This window comes from Copadichromis virginalis, linkage group LG2 (assembly GCF_057382275.1).
Source record: "Copadichromis virginalis isolate Kocher_CV1m ecotype Utaka linkage group LG2, C_Virginalis_male_GT1.1, whole genome shotgun sequence".
Classification (NCBI taxonomy): Eukaryota; Metazoa; Chordata; class Actinopteri; order Cichliformes; family Cichlidae; genus Copadichromis; species Copadichromis virginalis.
This window is the reverse complement of record NC_140619.1, coordinates 20,970,777-20,996,376: the sequence shown is the minus strand read 5'-3', so window position 1 is coordinate 20,996,376 and position 25,600 is coordinate 20,970,777. Positions and strand designations below refer to the sequence as shown.

Below are 25,600 nucleotides of genomic sequence, written 5' to 3'. Positions count from 1 at the left end.
TTCTCTGGTGAGCCTGAGAGGTCAAACATGCTACAGCTTAAAAACATCACCAAATAGAAAAATGCAATATTTTAAACACAAAATCTAAGCAAATACATTAGCAATGACAACAGCTGCAGAAGTGATAGAAACCAAAGGATGTGAAGGATTGCACTGAGACAAGGATTCATCAGTGTTGTGACTTTTTTTCCCCCCACTCGATAAAAGTTAACGTGAGGGTTCCTGATGGTTAGGGACAAATGCAATTGCATGGCAGGATGCTGTAAACGGACCAAACTTCAGTCAGGAGAACAACTGAGATAATCCATCCACAATACGAGGTTAGTCATTAATATACTGCTGCAGGGGCTGGGCTGTAGTTAAAGACTGAGCTTTAAAATGAACAGTGATGATAAAAACTGAGAGAGGCCGACAGTGATCACTGACTGTTTTTAGGGGCTTGTTGAGATTAAATAGAACAAGATACAAAGCATTAAAACATGTTAAAAACACAACAGCCTTAATAAACACAGAGTAGTTCGGACCTGGAAGCAGGTTTCATACATCATCACTTAACAACTGGATAGTCAGACTACTGAGACAAATTCTGAGAACAAAAGTTAACACGTTTTCTCACTTTGACTGTTTGTTTTTAGTGACCACAGTTATCTGTAATACTGAGAAGGTCAAGTGGCGACTTGGGGGTTGTAGAGCAAGCTGTACACAAAATGTCAAACTTTTAGCAAGCCATGACGTGATAATGCTATTCATCTCAAGCTTTTCCCCCCCTTCCTTTGACTACATCCAGTCTTTCAGCCCTTTTTGTGCTCCACAAACTCCTACGAGGAACATGCTACATTTTAACAACTACGTTGCTCCAGTAAGTTCACTAACCTGAAGCTTGAAAAGTTTTTAGAAGAAGCTCAAAGGCTCTCAGGGGATGCTTGAATGGAAACTCCCCCACCCACACACGGATACCTTACAGGTCACAAAGGGCTTTTGCAGCGATGCGTTATGTCTGTTTAGAGAGCTCTTAGGCTGGCTAGGCTCCAAAATGTCAACACCCACAACTCCCGAGGTCATTTTATGAAGAGCACTGAGGAAGCACTGAGGACCTCCTACAACACACATATGTGGGCACAGCCGCACATACAACCTGCCGCTGTCCCCATCTGCTGATAGCACACACACATGCTCGGTACAGAGGGGGGTTTGAACTGTGTCCAAGTGGTTCTAGCTGTGTCTACTGCTGCTGATGTCTGAATACCTTTCATTAAAGGTTTGTGTGTTACCTTGTGCAAATTCATACCAGCACTGTGGCACCAACAGACCCTTTTTATTTAGCCTTGAGCTAACGCCAACAACAAATTGTTTAAATGAGTGGTTATGCCATCAAACGAGGAGATCCACGTGGGAGTCGCCACACTGACAAGCAAGGTTGAAGCCTGTGGCTTTGAAGGCTCGGGTAATCTAAAATGAGAAGTGTTACTAGCAGTGATCCTGTGCCATAAGGAAAAGATAAAAGAGCAGCCAAAAGACTCTCATGCAGTCAGATTTGCAGAGGGTGATATGAAATGCTAAATGAGCAGCAGAGATTTAACGGAAAACTGCCGGTTCATTCTTTTCATTGCGAGTTTGCCTTTCCTGGAAATTGTGTAAACACTGTTTGTGGATTGCTGTGTGTTTTTTGACACAACCATGCACTCATTGTGCTCGTCTCAGCCACTTAAGGGCCATGGAACACAGGGCATCACAGACCAACAACAATAACTGAGGCTACACCGTGTCTGCACAGTACAGATACTTCCTGAGTGGAGACCAGCTCCTCTTGGGTTTCATCTTCACATCATACAGCAGTTGAGTCACAGACACTCAAAGATACATCTCGAGGAGTGCTTACACAGGCATGAAATATTCAGGAAAGTGTCGTGTTCACACTCCAGAAGAACTGAGTGCCATGTAAGAGTCATACTTCTGCCTTATTTTCTCAGCACTATAAATGGTCTAATAAAACAAAGGCAACAACGTCTGTTGTTTCTCACAGGTGTGACAGTTGCGTTCATCTTGTATGGTAGCTGTTTCCACATGCACAAATTGGATAAGAGTTATAGGAGTGCCTTTCATTATGGTTGTCCGTGTATAAATTCTTTAAATTAATTGGTTCTGTCATTTCAGAGTCATTTAACCAGACCTGTAACCCATGAGAGGGACGTACAAAGAGAGACGTGTAGCCACAGTTTAACGTTTAGCAGCTCTTTGTAATATTGACCCAATTTATCCATGTCAAATAATATCAAATTAAATTACTTGTCACCATCATAACCTCTGCTTTAAAATCAAACCTTTTCCTGGGAATTATATTCATGCATCTCTTTTTTTCACTAAACTGTTTTTCCTGTTTTGCTGCTTCTAATTCTACTTAATCGTCTTCTTTTAACATTTATTTATGACTCATCTAAGAGAGACAAATTTAGAGAGGTTAAGAGATACAGGCGATAATATATACAAAATATTTTTTCACTATTGCAACACTACACCTTTTCAGGGTAAATAATAAAGCATGAGAAATTTCTTTGATTGTATTTATGGAACTCAAGCTTTTTTTTTGCCTGTCCAATTTGGTTCTTTAGCCATCAGAATTATTGTCTGAACTCGAGCTTTGCTTACTTTTTTAGTATTAAGTTTAGTCCTGCAATATTTATTAAGATTGAACTAAAACTACTGTAATGCTCCATACACTGCAAAAAATGCATTTGCACTCGTAAACATGAAGCAATAATTTGGAGTGAAATGTAAGTGAAATATATGAAAATTTATTTTATTTTCATTATTTCAAATAATTATTCATTAAGGAAATTTTGCTTGGTATAAACTGAATGTATATCAATCATGTATATGTTGTTCTGGCTCCTTAAGAGTCACCACTCATGTTATGTAGTGTTATACAAGTTCATGCAATCTTTATTCGTTTCTGGCACACTGTTCATTTTATTTTGACATTCTACCGGAAGTGCTACTTCTCATTACTTCCTGTCTAACGGGAGAAGGACAATTTGCTACTCCTGTGCCTGCCTATGCTACCTCTTAAGCCAGCACAGTCTGTAAGTTGGCAGTATTGTTGTGTTTTATGTTAGCACTAACTGCCGTGTGTTGTTTGTGATATTTTGAGAAAGCAAATTGACTCAATGATGTGCTTTATTAGTCATTAGCCTAAACGCTAATTAGCGCTAGCTAACCGCTAACGTTAGCTTGTTAGCTTGTTTCGTTCTGCTTTGCTTTGCATAGTAACAGGTCATAGCATCTTCTAATTGTAAGAATGTTTGCTTATATTAGCTCACATGGGATATTTTGTGTTTGTTTACAGTTTTACCATTCATCCATTCATGTATTTCGACAAAGCCATGCTATGCATCCAATCAAATAAATCCACCAGAAAGGAACAACGGTGTGGTTTTTCTACATGGGATGATGGTTGTCTGTCTGCCTAGTTAACACTTAGACCCCCGGAGAGCAGTCATTTTGGTTTTCTACCTTAGACCCCTGCGGAGTCATGATTTTGCGTTTCTACCTTTAAAAGCCGGAGAGCAGTCAGTCAAATGCTGGAGTCATTCATATGTATATTAGGTCGTTACCTAGGAATTCTGGAGGGAGGGGAGTGGGGGTGAGTGATTGAGGGGGTGGGGGAGTGGAGTGTTTCAGTTTGCCATCTTAGAGAGAAATCAACACATGTCCTTTGTTGCTGACATTTATTGATGAAAACAGTACAAAAAACCAACCATTTGTACACATATTTACAAATAATGATAAAAAGTGAGTGAGTACATTTCAACATTTTCAGCAATCACTCACAATCCTGGCACTGCCACGGTATCTGTCGTCTGCATTTACCACATGTGTACCTGTAGCAGTGAACACATCGCACAGTGGCCTGATTTTTTTTGCATCTGTGTACTTGGATTTTAGGTCGCAAGCCACCCAAAACTTGCTCCATGCACCACTCAGCAGGCCATTTGTAAATATGTGTACAAATGGTTGGTTTTTTGTACTGTTTTTATCAATAAATGTCAGCAACAAAGGACATACACCCATGTGTGTTGATTTCTCCCTAAGATGGCAAACTGAAACACTCCAAGTTGGTGACTTTTGGAGATTTGTTTCCCTGGATGATTGAGAATGCATCAAGATGAAACACAAAAGGAAGCTCACCGCTTTTAGCAGCTCCCCCACCCCCTCAATCACTCAGTGAGTGATTGAGGGGGTGGGGGAGTGGAGTGTTTCAGTGTTTCAGTTTGCCATCTTAGGGAGAAATCAACACATGTCCTTTGTATGTCCTTTGTTGCTGACATTTATTGATAAAAACAGTACAAAAAACCAACCATTTGTACACATATTTACAAATGGCCTGCTGAGTGGTGCATGGAGCATGTTCATTGGTTCATGGACCTCCCTGAACTAATGGCATTTACTGAAAATGTTGAAATGTACTCACTCACTTTTTATCATTATTTGTAAATATGTGTACAAATGGTTGGTTTTTTGTACTGTTTTCATCAATAAATGTCAGCAACAAAGGACATACACCCATGTGTGTTGATTTGATATGAATCTGGGACTTTGTGTGGCTCCAGTTCAGTTTAGCTAAGTCCATAATTTGCTATTGATGTATTATTACTGTATCTGCAGTTTGTTCGCTTGTATTCTAAACTAAGTAAAGTATCAGCACTGAAGTAACTTGCAGTATGTTTTTACTGTTTGGCTCTTATTTTCTCAGTTCTGTGAAACATGTTGTGAACACCCATTTGCTGATGATCAGTTAAAAAACCTTACCACACATACAGTGTGTGCTTATGCATGGTGCTCAATAGATGCGCGTCTACAAAAAGTCCTGCAGCATCAAAAGGATCAACACTGATGAAAACGACAGATACTTTACATGCATTTATTCACATGAGCACTGCTACGTAAGTGACAGTCCTTTTAACTTTGTTAAAAAAACAAGCAGTGTTTTTCTGTTCCAATGGCTCCAATGAATAGATTGTGAAAGTTGGCAGTTTGAGAATAGGCAGCTAAAACGTTCAGTCTTTCCTTCTTTCTTTCAGGTTACAGTTTGTCACAGGGCTGGAACAGAAAGACATCCAACCATTCGCACCTGTGGGCAATTTAGAATCACCAGCTTACCTAACCACACTAACTGCATGTGTTTGGACTGTGGAGTACCCAGAGGGAACCCACGCAAACACGGGGAGAACATGCAAACTCCACGTTGGAAGGCCGAGCGAGTTGATGGATTCAAACCCAGGATCTTGTTACTGTTACTGCTGTACTGCTGCCCATGTAATTATTGCTTCAGTATGCTCATGAAGTTTCACAAAGAACTCAGATCTCTCTGTTTAAAACCAGTAATTCTTCTCTTTTGGACCACGCAGGATCATGTTTCTTTGAATGGACAAGCATTAATTTGTGGGGGCAGGACCATGTGGTAATATTACTACCTGACATGCTGAGTGTTTATCTCCACGGCATACACTGGATTGAATGGCAGACTGGGGAAGCTCACCAGCAGAAATACTTCACAGATTATCACCTTAGCCCCTGGACATATGAATCAAATTTCAAGAAAGCTGATTAACTGGTTGAAATATTTAATAAAAAACATGTTTTGCCTTTAAAAAGAAATCTACTAGTTTGTCCAGTTTGTCAGTACTGACTGAAGAAAAATCCCTTGGAGAGTTTTGTGCAGCTCGGAAAAACAAACATGTTAAAGAGGAGGTCATGACTCAGAGTTGATTCACAGGAATTGCTAATAGAAATCTCTGGATAATTAGCATGTGTAGTCAGTAGCTAAGCCAGTGTGTGCTGACTACAGCACCTGTAATGTAAATGAGCTTGCACAGTACTTTCTACAAACTGTTTAACCTTAGAGTCATTACAGTACATCCCAGATCCTCCAGCATCTGCGTGGCAAAAAGTGCTAAACATGCTCCTAAAACAATATGAAGGAATCACTACTGCGAAAGTGAGAAACTGATGACAGTGCTCTTTGTAATGGAATTGAATAGTGCATGTGTGTGTGTGTGTGTGTGTGCGCGCGCGTAGATGTGTGTGTGTGTGTGCTCAAAAACAAGGAGTGTAAAACACAGAGAAAATATTCATTGCTTAGCCGAGGGGTGTAAGATTTGTGTTTGCAAAGGACTGGGAAATATAATGTCGTCTGTTTCATATTCACTTATCTGTATGCTCAGAGACAGAAAGAAATGGAGAAAGATGCTACAGGGAGAAAGAAAACAGTTATGTAAAAAAAAAAGAATAGACAGAGGCAAGACATGGGCAAATAATCTAACAATATTCATTACAAGCAGACAGAAATTATGAAAGAGTTTTATTAAAAGGCTCTAAGGTGGTGTAACATAGATTCTGGCAGCTTTATTGGATAGCTTTAACTCCATGAAAAGAGCACGAAGGACACAATGACAGGGGTCTTAGATCTGTCGTCACACTTTGCTAGTACCAGGTTGGACCTGCTTGTACCTCCAGAACTGGTTTCATTTTAATACTGTAGCTTCAACAAGCTGATAGAAACAGTCCTCAGAAGTTTTGGTTCATATTGAGATGATAGCACCACACAGGTTAGTCAGCTGCAAATCTACAATATGATGAAAATCTCCTGTCCCATCACATCCTCACGGTGTTCCATTGGATTGCACCAACACTTTGTTAGGCTGTAGCATAAAGATGATGCTAAGTTGGTACTAAGACCACCATTGCACCACCAACAGCAGTCTGAACCATTGATAGAAGCCACAATGAATGCAGTCTTTCATATTTACTTGCACCAAATTCAGACCCTACCATCTGAATGTAGCAGCAGAAAATCAGACCATGGGAATGTTTTTCCACTTATCTCATATTTTTCTGAGCACAAGTATCCTAAATTTCCTCCATTTAGGTCTCCTGCAGTTCTATCTCATCTGATCTTCTGCATACCTTGGGTATAATGAGTGGTTGTTTGAATAATTGGCTCCCTATCAGCTGGAAGCAGACGGGTCATTCTCCTCTGACCTCTGCATCAACATGTCATTTTCCCCCAGAGAAGTGCCGCTCACTCAGTGTTTTCTCAGTTTAAGACTGCTCTCTGTAAACTCTAAATATGGTTCTGCAGGAAAATCCCAGCAGATCAGCAGTTTCTGAAATACGCTGGTTCCAAAAACCAAATCATGTTCAAAATGGTCACCTTTCTTCCACATTCTGATGCTCACTTTGAACGTCAGCTGCTCATCCTGACATTTGTACATGCCTAACTGCATTGAGTCCATGTGATTGTTTAATTTGATAATTTATGTTAATTTGAAGCTGAACTTCTGACAGAAAACCCGATCACTGCAGTCGAGAACATGGTATCATAACCATCACCTGAACCTGAAGTTCCAACAGTGGGAGTTATTCCAGTTAAAAATATTCTAAGGGAGGCATATGACTGGTTAGCATATTATACTGGAAGTAATAGCGTCCCATCCTCACACTGTATCAGACACACATCTTTGCATACACATGTGTGACACTGTGAAAGCAGTTTTTGTAGTTTTTTGTAATTGTGATGCTGGAAGCAGCAGACACACAAAGAAGGAATCGCTGCACGGCACACACTTCAAAAAGATCTTCCACACGCTGTAACACAAAGGTTCTTGGACTCAGTACTGCTTTACTCTTTCTTTGTCCATTTGTTTGCGGGGCCCTGTTTCAGGAAGCCGGTTTAGAAAACTCAGAGTGAAAAACGATACGCAGGGTTGAGTAACCCCGAACTGTCCAACTCGGAATATTCGGTTTCAGAAAGGCTGATAACAATTAGTTCAGTCAACGCGGAGTTGCTTTAACCCCAAGTGAAGCGCGCGGACGAGGATACATAAAGCCCTGATAAGCGGAGCACAGATTAAGCGAGTCACCATGGAGACGGAGGGAAAGAAGGCGTGATCAATGTATTTTACAGCGCTTGAGGCCGAAATTCTGATGGCAGCATATGCCGATAACACGCAAATTCCGCGGAAAAAAGTAACACAGCCACAGCTGCGAAAGACAGGGAGCATGCATGGCAAAACATAGCCGACAGAGTCAATGCGTGAGTGTTAATATAAACATCGATCTAGGGATTTCCACCCATTTAACACGTTATTTTATCATATGTTATTTTATTTGTTATTTTATACATTTTATTTTGTGATGTGAGCGCAGGTGCAACCCAACAGGCCCCAAACGTTCCTGGCAGCAAGTAAAAATGAAATATAAAAATATAGTCCAAACAGGTAAGGTGTAATTGTATTATGAGCCATAGTGCTTGGTCTGTTTGTCCCATGTAAATCAATTGCAGTTAGAGGCTACATTAATTTTCCTTCTGTAAGCACTTATTGAAATTATCTGAGCACATTACAAGTACATATTTGCTTACTCTGTATGCTCAAATGTGGCCCGTTATAGCCAACAGAAAAAAAGCGGAGGCCCGAAAAACAGGTGGGGGTCCTCCACCACCACCACTCACAGAGGCTGAGCAGTTGGCCCTCAGCCAAAACAGTGGGCGCCCTGTGGCCGAAGGCATCTCTGCGGGGACATCCTCTGAGTCAATAACCCCGCAAGACACAAGTGCCTACATAAGGGGTAAATTCAAAATAATACATGATGTGCATACATCCTTTCTTCACAGTCACCTTTGCAGTGCGACACATTCATTTGATAAACTCTTTACCATAATGGATTATTTTGTAGTGAAGTTATTTTCCGACTGATCTTGCCTTCCCTCAGTCTTGGTTGTCTTTGAGAGCATAATGACAATGAAGTGTAAGGTGATTGGTATGTTTGTTAATTGCCATTTGGTCCCTTGTAAGTTATAAGTGACCTGTATAAACCTTATATTCTATCAGTTGATGGTGGTGGTGTACTGCATCTGGTGCAGCCTCCTGTTGAGCCAGACCAACATGCAGTTGTGAGTAATACTCCACAGATTATATGAGTTTACAGTAGAACAGCAATGTTGTTTATTTCTTTACTACAGGAAAATAATGAAGAAACATTGACAGCTGTTACAGAGGAGGAAGCAACAGAGACACTTTATGAGGTTTACATCTTTTAATACTTTGTGTACAGGAAATACAGGCGACCAATAAAGCCAGTTGAACAAAAAATCTGTTTATTCTTCTTTCAACATGTTGAGGTGATGGGTCAAAAGAAATGATTGTGACATATGGTGTCTCTGACTGCTCTTCCATCTTGTATGTCCGTGGGAGGGTCAGGATGTTCATGGTTTGGATCACTGCTGATGTTTGGTTCAGAAGGACAGTGTTCTCCTCTAATTGTGGCAATGTTGTGAAGAATCACACATGCCACAATAATGTCACATGCCCTTTCTGGGGTGACCCTGAGTCTTTGCAGGCACTGGAACCGGGCCTTAAGCATTCCGATAGTCATTTCAATTCTGGCTCTTGTCCTGCAATTAGCCAGATTATATCGCTGCTGTGGGCCCGGTTCAGGGTCAGGGTAAGGGGTAAGCAAATAGGGTAAACATGGATACCCCCTATCACCAAGCAAGTAGCCAGTGAACTCTCCTAAGACAGAAGGATACACTTCAGTTCAAATGTCCCTGAAGCAATTGGTCTTTATATATTTTAAAGTATTCTCAACTCACCATGTCCAAATTTTGTGCTCAGTGTACATTCACGGAATATTTGTGAGTCATGGACAGAGCCTGGCCACTTGGCTTCCACATTTGTGATAATGTTGGCAGCATCATATATGATCTTCACAGTGCAGAGAACACAAATTAGCATCCATTACTATAATGAAATAATTTGTTAGTTTGACATGCTACAGGGAACTATGTACCTGTACATTAATGCTGTGGAAAGACTTCCTGTTCACATAGTCTCCTTCATTTACTAAAGGAGCAATGACTGGAATGTGAGTGCCATCTATACAGCCAATCACGCCTGGGAACCCTGAAAATAAATGTGCAATTTAAGTAGTAGTTCAAGTATCACCACACCATAAATTACGTTTTGGTCATCCTGATACCTGCAATTTTGTGGCATCCCTCTTTGATGAATCTTGTGGGTCTATGACCGGGGAACACCACAAACGTGTACAGGAGACGTTTCAGTGCAACTGTAACATTCCTGACTGCCCGACAGACGGTAGCCTTGGAAACGTGCTCAGCGTCACCAATATTATACAGAAAGCTCCCGTTTGCAAAAAACCGAAGTGCAATACAAATAATATGTACAGAACTGAGAGCATGTCCGCGATGTGTCACATGCGTAATATATGGCCTGAGGATGTTATTCAAATAACTTATAGATTGTGCTGAGAAACGGTAACGTTCGCACAGGAAATCATCAGGAAATGATAAAATGTCCAAACGCGCTCTAATCACTCTCTCCCGGCGGAGAGCTCTGCGGAGAATTTGGGCTTCACGATCTACTGGCTCTTCAAGGAAGGGACACGCCATGTCTGACACTTCCTACTGTCAGGTTTCCGACAAAGGGGCGGAGACAGTCAGGGTTAGTTGTCGTAAACCTGCTAGGGGGCAGGTTAGCTTCACGGCGTGTGTCGTCATAGTGACTCACTCAGGCTGCAGCTGAACTCGCTTTGTGAAACCGAAAACCCAGAGTTTTCGTTAACTCAGCGTATACTTCCTCAGTTTTTCCACTAAACCGGCTTCCTGAAACAGGGCCCTGGTCAGTCCTAAACTGGCGAACCACAACGCCGTGATTGAAGTAAAACAAACAAACAACAAAAGCAAGATTGTCTGTTTAGGACTAATCTCAACTGCCTCTGAGGTAAAGACACTTGAGATTATGTTTTGCCCTTAAACAACACGAGAAGGACAAAAGATGGCTCTCTGTCAAGCTTTATATTCTGCCTTTAGGGTGCCAATTTTCACCATGCTCCAGTGAACACAGATGATGATTTTGCTGAGGAAATGAAGTGACAGGCAGCACGCTCATCATTCCAACATCCCATTAGCACCAGAGAAACCTCCCCACTGGATTTTGCCTCAGTGGATTAGCTCTAAAGTGAGCCTCTTCTCTAGGGCTCAGTCCCCGTATTGCTCCACAGCTCCAGGACAAGGAGGTCTGAAGACCACTGCGATGTCTGAGAGGGACGCTGGTACTTAGCAGGAGATGTAGGACTTGTTTGTTCAGGCTTTGTGTGGCTGCTGCCCTCAGGACTGCTGCAGTGTGTTTACTAGCTATGAAGACGTGAGCAAATAAACTTTTTGTAGGAGCCTAATGAAGCATCACTCTGACTGACACTCTGATTTCAGATATTTATGTGCAAAATAAATAATAATATTAAAATAATATCTCTCTCTCTCACGCTCCCTTTTCAGAGTGAAGATGCTTTCTCTCGGCATCCTTTCCCCCCAAAAAAACATATTTGTTCAATTTTTTTCAAATTTTACTGTCATGAACTTCAATATTAAGCATGCTAATTGAGGCAAAAGTTTTGCGAGATCTTGCAAATGTTTTGGCCGCATCCTTCAGAGGCCACCTGCTCGAAGCCAACTGGGAGGTCAAGGTACAATGTGCCGGGAGTGCGGTGTTCCCCCCGGGCTGTAGTGAGCCTGGACCTCCCGTGGCCAACTCCGTGACGCCCTCGGTTCCTTTAACAGTTTCCTCACCGACACCGTTAGTGACCTGGGTGTATTTTTGGATAGCTCTTTTAAATTCAACAAACAAGTGTCTTCTATTGTTAAATCTTGCTTCCATCAATTGCGTCTTATTAGCAAGGCCAGACATTATGTCCCGCATAGGCACCTTAAAAAGCTTATCAATGCCTTCGTGACATCTAGGTTGGATTATTGCAACTCCCTTTACTTCGGTCTTAACTCAACTCTTCTCCATAGACTCCAAATTGTTCAGAACGTGGCTGCTCGTCTCCTTACTGGTAGTGGGCGCCGTGTCTCTATTACCCCTGTCCTTGCTGATCTGCATTGGCTTCCCGTTAATTATCGCATTCAATTCAAAATCCTGCTGCTTACCTTCCGAATTATTAACAATATAGCGCCAAGCTACCTCATTGAGCTGCTTAGATCATACAGTCCTACTAGAGCATTAAGATCATCTTCCCAGTCACTCTTGGTACTGCCGAGATCTCGGCTGAAGACTAGAGGTGACCGCGCCTTTGCCTTGGCTGCACCGGATTTATGGAATAACCTCCCCATCGCTATACGCGAGTCCGACTCCATTCAATCCTTCAAATCGCAGTTAAAAACCCACTTATTTAGCCTCGCCTTTTCTAGCAGTTAACGCTTGCTTGTTAGTTAGCTTAATGCTTATTCTTATCTCGGATTAGTCCTAATTACTTTTAATCATTTTTTGGCTGTTTTATCCTTTACACTTAGTTTTATTTTATGCTTTTATATGCAATTCTTTTGCTTTTGTGTTTTAATGCCATTCAACCTGCTAGCATGTTTTGGTACCTTGCCATAGCCCTCATCCTTCCCTGTTACTTCATCCTACTCTCTTGCGTGTTAAGCACTTTGTTACACCACTGGTTTTTAAATCTGCTATATAAATAATGTTTGTTGTTGTTGTTGTTGTTGTTAGCTTCGAGATGGTGGGTAACAGACTTTTCAGAAAACGTCAGAGCACTTTTGCAAATATGTGATGTCTTGATAAACCAAGCAGATATTCGAAGTTTACACAGCTACATTCATGGCTGAAAATGTCTTAAAAGTTCATTTTGTGACCCAGAGAGAGTAATATTAAAATTAAGTCGCTGCCGCCATTGTTGGAAACGAATTGGCTGGGCTGCACTATGAATTCTGGGATAGGTTGCGTCACGAAGGATACACCGACTTGGCCTTCAAATTCGACCTGCGAAGGTTGCAGTCTATTTTGCGAGATCTCGCAAAAGTTCATCTTAATTTTTTTTTCTCCCATGTCCCTTGCGAGGCTCTGTACTCGGGCGCCCACTCCTGGAAATATTTTATCCACACACACTTCTTAATCTTCCGGAACAACAAGCCAGAAAAACTTCTATAAAATGCTTTCATAGAGGTCCTTACGCTCACTGATGATCAATTAATGAAGTGCATTTCAGCGGCCCTATGTGAAAAATAATTGCCCCCGAAACCTAATAACTGCTTGAGCCACCGTTGGCGGAAACTACTGCAATCAAGTGTTGGTGATTATTGCCAATGAGTCTTTCACATCACTGTGGAAGAACTTTGGATCACTCCTCTTTGCATGTAAGAGGGTTTCTGAGCATGGATGACTGGTTTAAGGTCATGCCAAAGCATTTGTTTTAGTTTTTTTAGCCTTTCAGTGGTGGACTTGCTGGTGTGTTTTTGATCATTGACTGATCATAACACAAGTGTGCTTGAGCTTCAGGGCATGAACTAATGAACTACTGTTGTCCTTCAGGATTTTCTCGTAGAGATCAGAATTAATGTTTACGTCAATTAAAGCTCATCCGGGTCACGAAGCGGCAAAGCAGCCCCAGACCATCGCACTACCACCATGTTGACTGCTGATATGATGTTCTTTATATGAAATCTAGTGTTAGTTTTACACCAGATGTAACGGGACAGAAACCATCCAAAAAGTTGTCAGTCCAGAGAACTTTTTCACAAAAGTCGTGGGGATCATCCAATCACTATTTTTGATTAGCTGGCCAATCCTGGGAAGGTTCACCACTGTTCCACTGCATACAATAAGGGAAAAACTTGCTTTTAAAAAAAGTCAGTGTATGGTTTTTTCACTACTTCAAGATAATCTATTTGAATAAGTTCTGCTGGGCTATTATATGAAAAAAATGCTATATTACTGTGCAGATTATATAAACAATTTTATGCAATGTAAGCGATAAAGGGCAAAGGAAGACACGGGGCTTAAATACACAAGGAAGTAATGAGGAAAAGGGAAACACAGCTGGAACTAATCAAGACATAATGAGATAAGGGAGGCAAAACTAGATACACTGGCACAGGGACCGTTGAAGTGAAACAGGAGACATTCACAAAGACGCAGACTTGACACTGAGACATGAGACACAACTGACTGGGGAGACAGAGGGAACATGGAGACAAGCGTGATTAGACGAGGAACACAGGGAAGGCAAAGTAACAGAAACCTAAACTAACTAAGAATAAACACGAGCAGAAACCCACGAATGACAACACTGCAAGAATATAAATTAACAAAGCAGGAACTCCAGCAACACTTGAGGGAAGATGAACAACTTTAATAATTGACCAACGCGTTTCGGCTTGTGGCCTTCATCAGGGCAATGAGAATTATTAAAGTTGTTCATCTTCCCTCAAGTGTTGCTGGAGTTCCTGCTTTGTGAATTCCTTCATCCCCTTCGTGCACCTTGGAAGCAGGTGAAGTTGTGACAGAATTTTTTTTTTGCTGAGAATATAAATTAACCAATAAACACAAAACACTGGGTCAAAGACTCAGAAGCATGACAATGGGAGGCAGTTTCTCTTTGTTGTTTAACTTTAAATGAATTAATTCATTTAAATAAAACATTGTGCAACATGTCAGATATCATATAGTTTGAATGATGATGTATTGCGAGACTAATCCAAATTACAGTGATTTGAATTTGAAACACCTTTGCTTATCTCAGCACGACTGAAAAGTCAAATCAGCGTTACAGGGTTTCTTTCTGCTTGTCTGTTCTTGTTGACCTCGTTTTGTTTTGGTTAACAAAAGCAGAGGAAGTGACATTTACAGCTACAGTGCAAAATACTTTTGCCTTATTCCACCACAGAGAGCGTGTCTACATCCTCATACTGAGGTTTGCCAGTTTCCAAAAGTTTGTGTGTTGTTGGTTTCAGGCGTCACATTGTGTCTCGCTTATCTGCCTTTTACAATGTTGACTTGTAATTGTGCCACACAAAGTTTGAGTTGACTTTACTGGCTGGAAAACAGGTAAAACTTTGCCATGGCCTAATATACAAGTGGCACTGAGACACAGTCTTTTGAGCTGCTGGCTTCCCACCAGTGTTTGTATTGTCTTTACACAGAGGCCAAACCTGGCTGAGTGTAACAGAGCCAAAGTCATGCACAGTCTGGTCAAAGCTAACCACAGCCTCATCAGATAATGAGGGGACCATTTCTCTCTTTAACAATTATGCAGGGCCCCATTCATGCCATGTCTGAATTCATATTTTCATCCTTATCAACTAAGCGCTGACAGTGTGGCTTTCACGTTCTATATATTCTGTGCCGTCTAGTATATTAAAACTAGTGCTGTGAGAAACTAAATACTGGAAAAATAATGTCACAGCGTTAGTGGTCTGGTTGACATCTTCTGCTTTTGCACAATATGGGCTCATTCTTTTCAGATCCTGCTGCTGGCTGGTTTGGATCGATGGGTATCCAAACCAAACCTGACCATCAAACAGCTAACCTGCCAGAGTGAACTCACCTAATGGGAGCCAAACACGTCCTGCCTGTTTTATTGCCTTCTCAAAAATATGAAAGTTACTTTGACAAAGGATATCGTGTAGCTGTGGATGCTTGTTGAATTCATTTAAAGATAATCAAAAAGAAAACCCGAGTTACACTGTTTTAATGTGTATGCGCTTGTGTGCATACTTGTCTACTCACCCAAAAGATGCAGCGTGTACTTATGTGTGTGTGTGTGTGTGTGTGTGTGTGTGTGTGTGTGCTGACTCAGCAGCAAAGTTGCACTTTACAGATCCTGTCAATGAGAAATACAACTCAGACTGCATCCCCGATGTTGCTTGCACGCTCTGTTTCCAGTCAGTCTTTCAGTGGTGATATGCAGCTAAACGCCTCCTGACACACATTGTGTTGATACAAATAATGTGTGTATTAATGTGTGTGAGAAACAGCAAGACTCTAAGAAAAATCTACCTGGATACTATAATGAGACCACAAGAGGGCTGCACTTTTAACCAAGTCAACATATGGCACATTACACCTGCCCGCCCGCCTGCCCGCCTGCCTGTGTCTCGCTCTGCCAAGCAGAAAGCCGGGGTGTTTGTGTCGATTGTGAGGGATCGCCTCTGTTCCCAAGATCAAATTTGAATGAAGCAAATTCTCATCAAAGCTCAGAAACGGAGTTTTGTTTTCCACCAATATAACGATCCTTACATGCTACTTCTTTTTTATGAATGAAATTCACAGCGTTCCTCATACACCTGTGTGTCTGCATTTGTTTGTGCGTACGAGCGACAAGTGCAAAAGGTACCAATTATGAGGCAATCTGCCAAATGGAGCATATTGCAGATCTGTGTGTACGTGTGTACGTGTGTGTGTCTTTGAGGTGCCCCAGAGGTATCAAATATTAGCAGACATGCCAAACTGAACATATTGCAGATTAGGGAGGTGGAGGGGGCCTAAGCGATCATTTGGCAACAATGTGCCTCCATCGCCACTGGGGGGACGGATAACAAAGACGTTCAGCTCACAAGAAAAGAAAGAAAAAGTAAAAGACTAACTCGTAGCTCAGAGTTTGACAGAGCAAGCATCTGAGTCTCGCTGTTCACCTTCAAATTCCTCATTCAGCGTTGTTGTGCTCATTATTTCAGATACGTTGTGTTTACATGTTGATTCTTGTGGATGTGTAATTTAGCTTCCAGTGTTTTTGGTCTAAGTAATAACACGCCTGAGATTCCTTTCACTATTATAATGACTATTGATCATAAATTTAGTGGAAATATTTAAGGTAATATGATAAATGAAAAAATGGCAGAACAGAAAAGAACTTCAGCAGTATCAGTAAAATATAAAGATCATATAAAGATTTTATTCTCAATTTTGATAATTAAAAACTGATATTGTGATTTATGATTAAAGATTAATCACTTATCTACATTCCTAATATATTACTTGGGGCAACGGCAATTCAGGCCATGCTTAGTCCACGCCAGAAGCAAGAAACATAATAAAATAAATAGAATATTGTGCAATTCAAACTTAACATTTCAATATGCAGATTCAAAGTTTGTGACACTGAATGAAATGTGACTTATTGACAGACAATATAAAAGTTGATATTCAAACATTAATTATATTAATAATCTGAGTAGGTGCCATTGTAGCTAATAATAAATAAATACCTAGGTAAAAATGTTACCGTGCCAACACACTATATATTGTCTATTTTTCATGTTTTTTGTGTCACTTTGACCTGGAGAGTGAAACACTGTTTCAGCACGCTGGCAAACAATGAAAACATGCTGGTAAATTATTACATGTACACGACACAAATACTGCACAATTTGTTGGGTTTCTGGTAATCTAAGAACAACCTCAATTTTTTGAATTAGGAGAAACCTAATAATTGCATTACTTTAAAAGCGAGATGGATTTTCCCAGATTGCAGGCATATTTTCACCCTGTAAAACTGGAAGGGTGACAAATGTATGCAACAAAATAAATAATAGGCATTTATTACTACTGTTATATATATAAAATGTATTGCCTAGTCAGTAAAGTGAGTCCCCATTAAGTATATTTAATGGCTGTAGCTGTAATTTTGTCTCTATGATAAACTGTAGTTTCTCTTTGTTTTCCTACAAAATGTGAAAAAGATTCAATTTAAAGGATTTATATTTTTACCTGGTTTGCAATAAAAATGTTATGCAAAAAAATCCCAAACCCTGCGGCTGCATGCTGCTCATCTACTGCACTGCTCAAAGTATAATGCTTCGAGAACACCTGCTCTTCATCAGACTATTAAACGCTGCATGTTCTGTGGTGCAATAAACACAGTATGTAATGCTGAAGTCTCATAGTCTGTGATCAATGACCTATTCCATGCCCCAGTTCTGGTTTGGATATAAATGTGTGTTTGTTGAATCTGCAGGTGTCGTATTTTGTATGTTCACTATCTTAACCTACTTTAGCATTCGCACCCGCCACATAATTAGGTACACGTGGCCAGTGCTGGGTTGATTCTTTTGCCTTTAGAACTGCCCCTCAATTATTCATGGTCCATACTGACATATATACATATACACATATACATATACACATATATATATATATATATATATATACACACACACACACACACACACACACACTCTAAAGGGTACTTTTTGTTCTTGTTCCGATCTTTGACAGCTTTGTAATAAGTTTCCACTGACATAATGAACCTGTCCAACCTGCAGAGGTGTTGGGTGTTTTGTAAAATGACATGTCTACTAGCTTCAGGTACAGGCTCAGTGTTTTTGCCTTTTTTCAAATAGAGGTAAAATAGCAGACCCTCTTCCATGGGTTAGCTGTGTATCAGTAAAAGCTGGTGATGTAAAACACGAGCAAATTTGTGTGATGCTTTATAATATACAGGAAACTTAAAGTAAAAACTTTCAAATGTTGGACCCAGAAGGTAACTCCATCTGCATAACAGCGTTACAGTGCAGGGTAATGAGAAAGAAAATGAATCACGAATTCTTGACAAGGAAATCTCCATTTCAGCCTGAAGCTAGCTCAGATAACCTTGCCTGTGCAAATGTGTACATATACACAAACATGCAGTCTTAATACAATATTATCTTGGCTATAAGTTCTTAGATTCTAATGCTGAACAGTTAGCTTGTCTATTAATACACTTTAATAGGGGTCAATGCTGCTGTGCCACAGGGAAGGTGCACACATAGATGCTCAGATTTTCGTGTCTTGGCTCTAATAGCTTGCAGGCACACACAAGCACACGCACTACTTCTTTAGGAGTGATTGATTTAGGTTAAGGAAAGTAATTAACTCATAATAGCCCTTATTGCACATGTGTGTTTCCATGCTCATATTGCTGTGTCTATGTGTATGTATAGAAGCGTTTATTCTCTGTTCATACACTGTTATGTTTGTGGGGGCGGGTCTTCCTCTGCGAGTTCTCTCTGTATGTGTGTTTGTGGGCAAATGAATTACCTTTTTTTTTAAGTCGGGGTGTTTGGGGAAATTAGTGTTACAATATTACGTGTGATAGCCCTAAAGGCCTTTTTCTACTATTACTTAACGCTGTTTGAGTATAGACAGCCTGGTTGTGTTTATGCAGGCCAGTAAGGCTAAATGTTGCTCAAAGAAAGAAAAAGAGAGCAAAGTAAAGAAAAGAAAGTTAAACGGTCACTCAGCCAATCTGTCAGCCAGTCAGTCAGTAAAGCTGTCACTCTCTGACAGTGTGAAACAGAGCACATTACAGCAGCAGAGGCAGAGTTTGTTGATCTCAGTGAATCAGATCTCAGCTGGTGTCTGGCTGTTTGCTGCCTGCTGTCACTCACTTTTCCCAAACACAACAGCTTATTTTTCTGTGCACTGCAGTGATGGCAGACATGGAGACAGGAAAAAGAGGCAGGCTTACACACTGTCCAGAGTTCATCAATCAAACAGCGGTGTTTTGCATTACCGGCAGAAACTCAAGGCTGTGTGAAGGCCATATAAAGATAGTGCTGGAATGAATTTCAAAAAGGTATTGATATTGCGGTGCATATTTTTGCAAGAAAATAGGCCTCTACCAGACTTTACTTCTAAAGAGGAGCTACTAGAAAATCACTAGAGAGAGCAAATTTAAAGTCGTTCTATCTCCAATTTTCTTTAACACAATCACATTTTATTATCAGGAAACAGGCGGAGGAAAAGAGATGTTTATAATTTCAGTACTGTCAAATCTAGCCATAAAATCATCATCATCTGCTTCATGAAGATGTGAAAACTAAACCTAATAAGAAGTAGACATGTTCAGCTTCTTACTCCTTCATGTAGTCATGCAGTGAGTCATATGCATCTTGCAATTCTGTGCAGTAACACCCAGTAATTTAACATGGTGATCAAAAACACCTGCAGAACTCAGAAGCCTCTGTCAGTGTGGGTAAAATCCCATGAAAATCCCAACAACATGCTTGTTCTTCTCCAAGTGTTGTCCCGATTTATTGGGGGGATGTGCTTAAACAGCTGAGAACCATGAGTAAACAATTAAACAGGGAACAACTGTGCATTTTCCGGGGACTGTTTTCACCCAGGGGTTAATGCAGACTGATGTGAAATGTATTCAAGAAAAGATACGATGTGAAGGAAATGATAAAACAGGCCAAAAGTGGGTGCATGAATAAGACCACCAGTCTAATATGGTGTTAGTCCCCCCTGACCCATCGAGGCTTGGACTCCACTAGACCCCTGCAGGTGTGCTGTGGTATCTGCCACTGAGATGTTAGCGACAGTCCTGTAAGTTCAGAGGTGGGGCCTCCATGGATTGGACTTGTTTATCCATCACATTTGACAGATGCTCCATTAGATTGAGATTTGGGGAATTCAGAGGCCAAGTCTGCACCTCAAATTTATTGTTACGCTCTTCAAAGCATTCCTGAAAGCGAGCACAGCTATCAGGGAATACTGTTTCCAAGAAAAGGTGTACATGGTCTGCAAAAAATGCTTAGGTAGGTGGTACGCATCAAAATAACATCCTTACACTTTCCAGTTCTTCTATCAGCCAATCATTTGCTTCAGTTCATAAATAATACAAAATAACAGCTCACTTATTCATTAAATACAATCAATCAACATAAAGCAAGACTGTCTCTCTGAATAGCAAACACAGAGGCTTCATCAACTAATTAGAAGGTGGGTCGACTTCATCGAGGTTCAAGGTAACTGGTAATTTAAATTTTTTTTAGTTTTAGAGTGATATGGATTTGGTGTGTTGTGTGTACATGTATTAATATTTTTGTATAGTAGTTCAGCGGTTGGTTTGTCGGTTTTTATCGTTTTTTTAAAATCATTTTTTATCGTTAACTCTGTTTCCCTGGGTCTTTTCCCGTGCGCTATGAATACATCTTCTTTTTTGGGGGGACCAGTACTGGTTTTGATTTGTTTTATTTATCTACGACACCTTAAAGGCCAGCCTGTGAAAATATCATCGGCCATAAACTGGTCCATGGCGCAAAAAAGGTTGGGGACTGCTGTAGTGGTTTACTATCCTTGCGGGGACCAACAGCCCTTATGCGGACCAAAATCCTGTTCCCCAGAAGTTTGAAGGCATTTCTGAGACTCAAAATGTGGTTTTAGTTATGGTTATGGTTAGGTTTAGGTTAGGCGTTCGTTTTTGATTAGGGTAAGCGGCTAGGGAAAGCATTATGTCGCTGAGATGTCCCCACAATAATATCAAGGCCAGTGTAACCCAAGCTTAAGTGTTCATTAAGGTGTTTGTCACATAGATATTAAATAAGCTCAGAGATTAAACGGGTGTTAAACACAGGGTGATTAGTTTATGTAAAAATGTAGTTTGTTGTTGTTTTGGTTTACGTGCTGAAAATGTTATTTATTAGTTTTCTTTGTGTATGTTCAGTGTGTTAAACCTGCACATAGTTAAACATATATGAAGCAAATAATGTTAAATTCTGGATATGGATTTGTAAGCAATGAAATTTGAAATAAGGTGGTAGGAACAGGAAAAATGTAAACTTCATCCTTTCGAGCACACACATGCTGTTGACATAGATATATACATGAAAACTTGATGATTTTTAAGTTTTGTTTTTTTCTCTTGTTATTTAAATTATATTTGCATGTTCGAAATAAAATTCTATATGAATAGTGTGTGTGTGTGTGTGTGTGTGTGTGTGTGTGTGTGTGTGTGTGTGTGTACAGAACTTCATATGTAATTAACTATTAGCTTTTTCAGAAAATAGAGCAAAAGGCTGAATGACAACTGCAGTGTAAAATTGATTGAAGTGCTCAGTAAGGTTAGAAAGGTGCTTGTGAATAACGATTTACTCTACTGTCAATAAGCGTGTGTCAATCCCAGACACTGAAATCTTCCCACGCTTCTTCAGCAGGCAGTGTTGGATGGAAGCTTAGTCAGTCTATCGGTTACTCAGCCTCTAAGTCAGTAAGTAAACAAACAGCTGGTCAGTGACTCAGTCATTTAGCAATTTACTCAATTAGTCAGTCTCTCATTTTCTCAGCTTGTCAGTCACTGACCGAGCCATTCAATCAGCCAGTCCACTTACCAAATCCATTTCCATTACTCTACACGGATGTTTGTCCTTAGCAATGCTAATCATACCAAAGTGGTAAATGTTGCTCTAACAGATAAAAAGAGAGCGTGAAAAGTTGACCACCAGCAGAGCTGGAGCAGGAAGGAAAACCCATCTTCCTCTTCATTCATTGTTTTTCTCTTTTTTTCTGTCCTGCTGTCCACGGGGGAAGAAACATAAAAAGTAAAAAGAAATCAAGTGAAGCAATCAAAGAAAGAAAAAACAAAACAAACCCCAAATGTTCCTGTTCCCAAATGTATGCAATGTCAGAAGAGCATCAGGAAATCTGTTGTGCACTCTGAAGGTAATGCTTTTTTTAAATCTGAGCATCACACCGCTAAAGACTAGAAAACAGCCTCTAAGTGTCACAGACACACAGCGCTGAGGCCGGCATGGGGCATGTACTGGAAACAACTTGAGGCATTTTTTTTCTCCTCTTATTTGGCTGAGGACAACCAAGGCGACACACACACACACACACACACACACACACACTCTCTTATTTAGTAAAGCCACCTAGGGCGAGACTTCTACATAACATCTGTCCAACATTTATCTGCCCTGACGCAGACTCTCAGCAAGAGACAGATGAGATGGAGGAGGAGGGGAGAGAGGAAGAGGAAGATGAGGCAGAATGAGAGAAAATGAGGATGGAGGAAAATACACAAAGGATGCGGGTGAGGAGAAAGGGTGAAGGAAATGATAGAAGAAGAGAGAGAAGGGTGGATGATAGGAAAAAAGAATAAAAAGAATGATAAGAGAGAAAAAGGAGGAAGTAAAAGTTCAGGACGTAAGATGGGAAACGGGAAAAAAGGCATAAAAATGAAAGAAATTGAGACTATTGTGAGATTTGGTTAAGAAACTATAAAACTGGCTGTACTCTTGGAGCCAATTTCTCCCTCAAATAATGAATTTCTTGCTCTGCTAGTTTGGAAACAAGCTTTTTATTTTTTATTTGAATTCCTGGATTCCTACATTTTCCGAGAGGTTTACTCCATTTTTTAACAAAAGAGTTTTTTTTCTTAGTTTTCCTCTGATTTGTCTCATTATTTGCAGTAGATTTTACAGTAACTTCACCTTGAAGGATTAAGGGAGGATGTTATAAAGTTATTTCTTTCAGGTCTGGTCTTTATAGAAAGGCTCAGTGAAAACAGTCAATCATCTGTGACACTTCGCACAGCTCGTTTGGACAGAAGGATTGTAGGATTGTTGGTAAACTGCCTCAAAACATGAAGGCCGCTGCGCTAGTGCCAAGGTTGGAAAAAGAAGTGAATATTATGACATTAACGTGATGAATTAATAATCTGCTTGTGGGGATGTTAAGCAGTCTGTGGGAAGGCTTGTTTGCTTATGGTCTTTAAAATCGAATGCTTCGGGAAAATCTTGGCTGTTAGTGAACTTCTTTGTGAGTTCATACACACATTCCTTAAACATGAACACAAGCATGTGATTGCTCAGATCTTCCAATTATGCTATATGAATGAATTAACATCTTTCCCTCTGGCTTCTAGGACAGGATGAGAGAAGAGTAGCCATGTGAAAGGAATAAAGCTAACACATACAACCCAAAGTCCAGACGTTGTCAGCTGAAACTGACAATTAAAAGAGACAAATCTATCCGTCCATTTTCTTTCTTGTGTCCGGGGCCGGGTCGCGGGGGCAGCAGCCCAAGCAGAGAAGCCCAGACCTCCCTTTCCCCAGCCACCTCCTCCAGCTTGTCTGGGGGAACCAATGCGTTCCCAGGCCAATCGAGAGATATAATCTCTCCAGCGTGTCCTGGGTCTGCCCCGGGGCCTCCTCCCGGGGGGGACATGCCTGGAACACCTCACCCAGGAGGCGCCCAGGGAGCATCCCTATCAGATGCCCAAACCACCTCAACTGGCTCCATTTGATGTGGAGGAGCAGCGGCTCTACTCTGAGCCCCTCCTGGATGGCTGAATTTCTCACCCTATCTCTAAGGGAGAGGCCAGCCACCCTTTGGAGGAAGCTCATTTCCGCTGCTTGTTTCCGCAGTTTCATTCTTTTGGTCAATACCCACATCTCGTGACCATAGGTGAGGGTAGGGACGTAGATCAACCAGTAAATTGAGAGCTTTACTTTTACACTCAGCTCTCTCTTCACCACAACAGACCGGTACAGCGTCTGCATCGCTGTGGCTGCAGCACCAATCTGTCTGTCAATCTCCTGCTCAAGACCCCGAGATACTTAAACTCCTCCACTTGAGGCAGGAACTCGTCCATGACCTAGAGTGGGGACAGTGCTGATTCTCATTCCCACTGCTTCACACTCCGCTGTGAACTGTTCCAGTGTAAACTGGAGGCCATCACCCAATGAAGCCAACAGAACCACATCATCCGTGAAAAGCAGAGATGAGATTCTGAGACCACCCAAGTGAAAGGCTTCTGCCACTTGGCTACGCATAGAAGTTTTGTCCATAAGTTCTGTGGCTGTGACTGATTAAAAGAGACAAACATAATCAATCTGCATCAATCTGACCCTATGAATATGACGTCACAGCATAAATCAAGATTCATCAGTTCAGGCAACTTTTTCTTAATCTTCCATTGCCCGATGTTGGTGAGTCTGTGTGAACTTTAGCCTCTGTTTCCTTTCTTATCTGACAGGATCAGCACTAGGTGTGCTCTTCTGCTGCTGTAGCCCATCTGCAGGATGTTTTGGATTCACAGAGGCTCACCTGCTCATCAAGTGGTTATTCGAGTTATTGCCTTCTGTCAGTGCCAAGCAGTATGGATATTCTTTGATCCATGATTAATATAAGCAGTTAAAGTGGTTGTGTAAATAAGTTTCTGTATGTGTTGAAGCATTCATGCACCTTTCCTCAAATAAAAACATGAGAAAGTTCTGTGCTGCCCACCCACATTCATAGAAATCCTCACAAATACAGCTGAAAATGCTGTAATAATGCTCATACGAGTTCAGCTGTCTGAGTGTAACCTTTGACGACTGTTTTCTCTTTCAGAACGAATAGTAAAACCAAGCCAGAGGCCCGACTAGCTCTTTATGCTGACACTTATTAATGCAATATGCTACCCTGGATTTAGCACACTCTTAAACACTCATGACACTTTGTATATCACACACGGTCAGAAAGGCCAGTCTCTGAAATGTCACAAGCTTGTGTGACTTTTTGTTTGCATTAGTGTGTGTATATCTGTAATGTGACACTATTTTCTCTCATCACTTACTCAATATGTCACGAGCGTTACTGTAATCCGATTACTTTTTTCAAGTAACGAGTAAAGTAAGGGATTACTATTGCGAAAACGGTAATTAGATCACCGTTACTTTCCCGTAGGAACGCTGCGTTACTGCGTTACTAAAACCGTGATTTTTTGCGAGAATGTCTCATGACAGTGACGTAAGCGAGTGCGACGTTCGTGACAACAGCTGTGTGCAGATCAACAATGGATCATATATTGAGTGCGGGAGAGAGTATGAGCGTGCAGCGTTTAAAGCGTGGAAGTACTGACCTTACTTTAAGTTTGTCTTTGACTTTATTTATTTTCTGCTCTGTTTTACTTGCATCTATTTGAAAGACTGAGTGTAAACACACACAAAAAATATATATATTTTATGTGCTGGAATGTGCAGAAAATAGGT

General features: G+C 40.8%; 1 protein-coding gene and 1 long non-coding RNA gene across 4 annotated transcripts in view; one reads left to right on the top strand and one right to left on the bottom strand.

The window, feature by feature from the left end:
* il1rapl2 (interleukin 1 receptor accessory protein-like 2) overlaps window positions 1-25,600 on the bottom strand; it is a 487,862-nt gene that overhangs the window by 107,301 nt on the left and 354,961 nt on the right. The gene's annotated exons all lie outside the window — the stretch shown is intronic.
* On the top strand, window positions 2,886-5,646 carry LOC146717214 (uncharacterized). The gene is made up of 3 exons (XR_014922980.1): window positions 2,886-3,080; window positions 5,079-5,313; window positions 5,406-5,646. It is a non-coding gene; the product is annotated as an uncharacterized LOC146717214 (long non-coding RNA).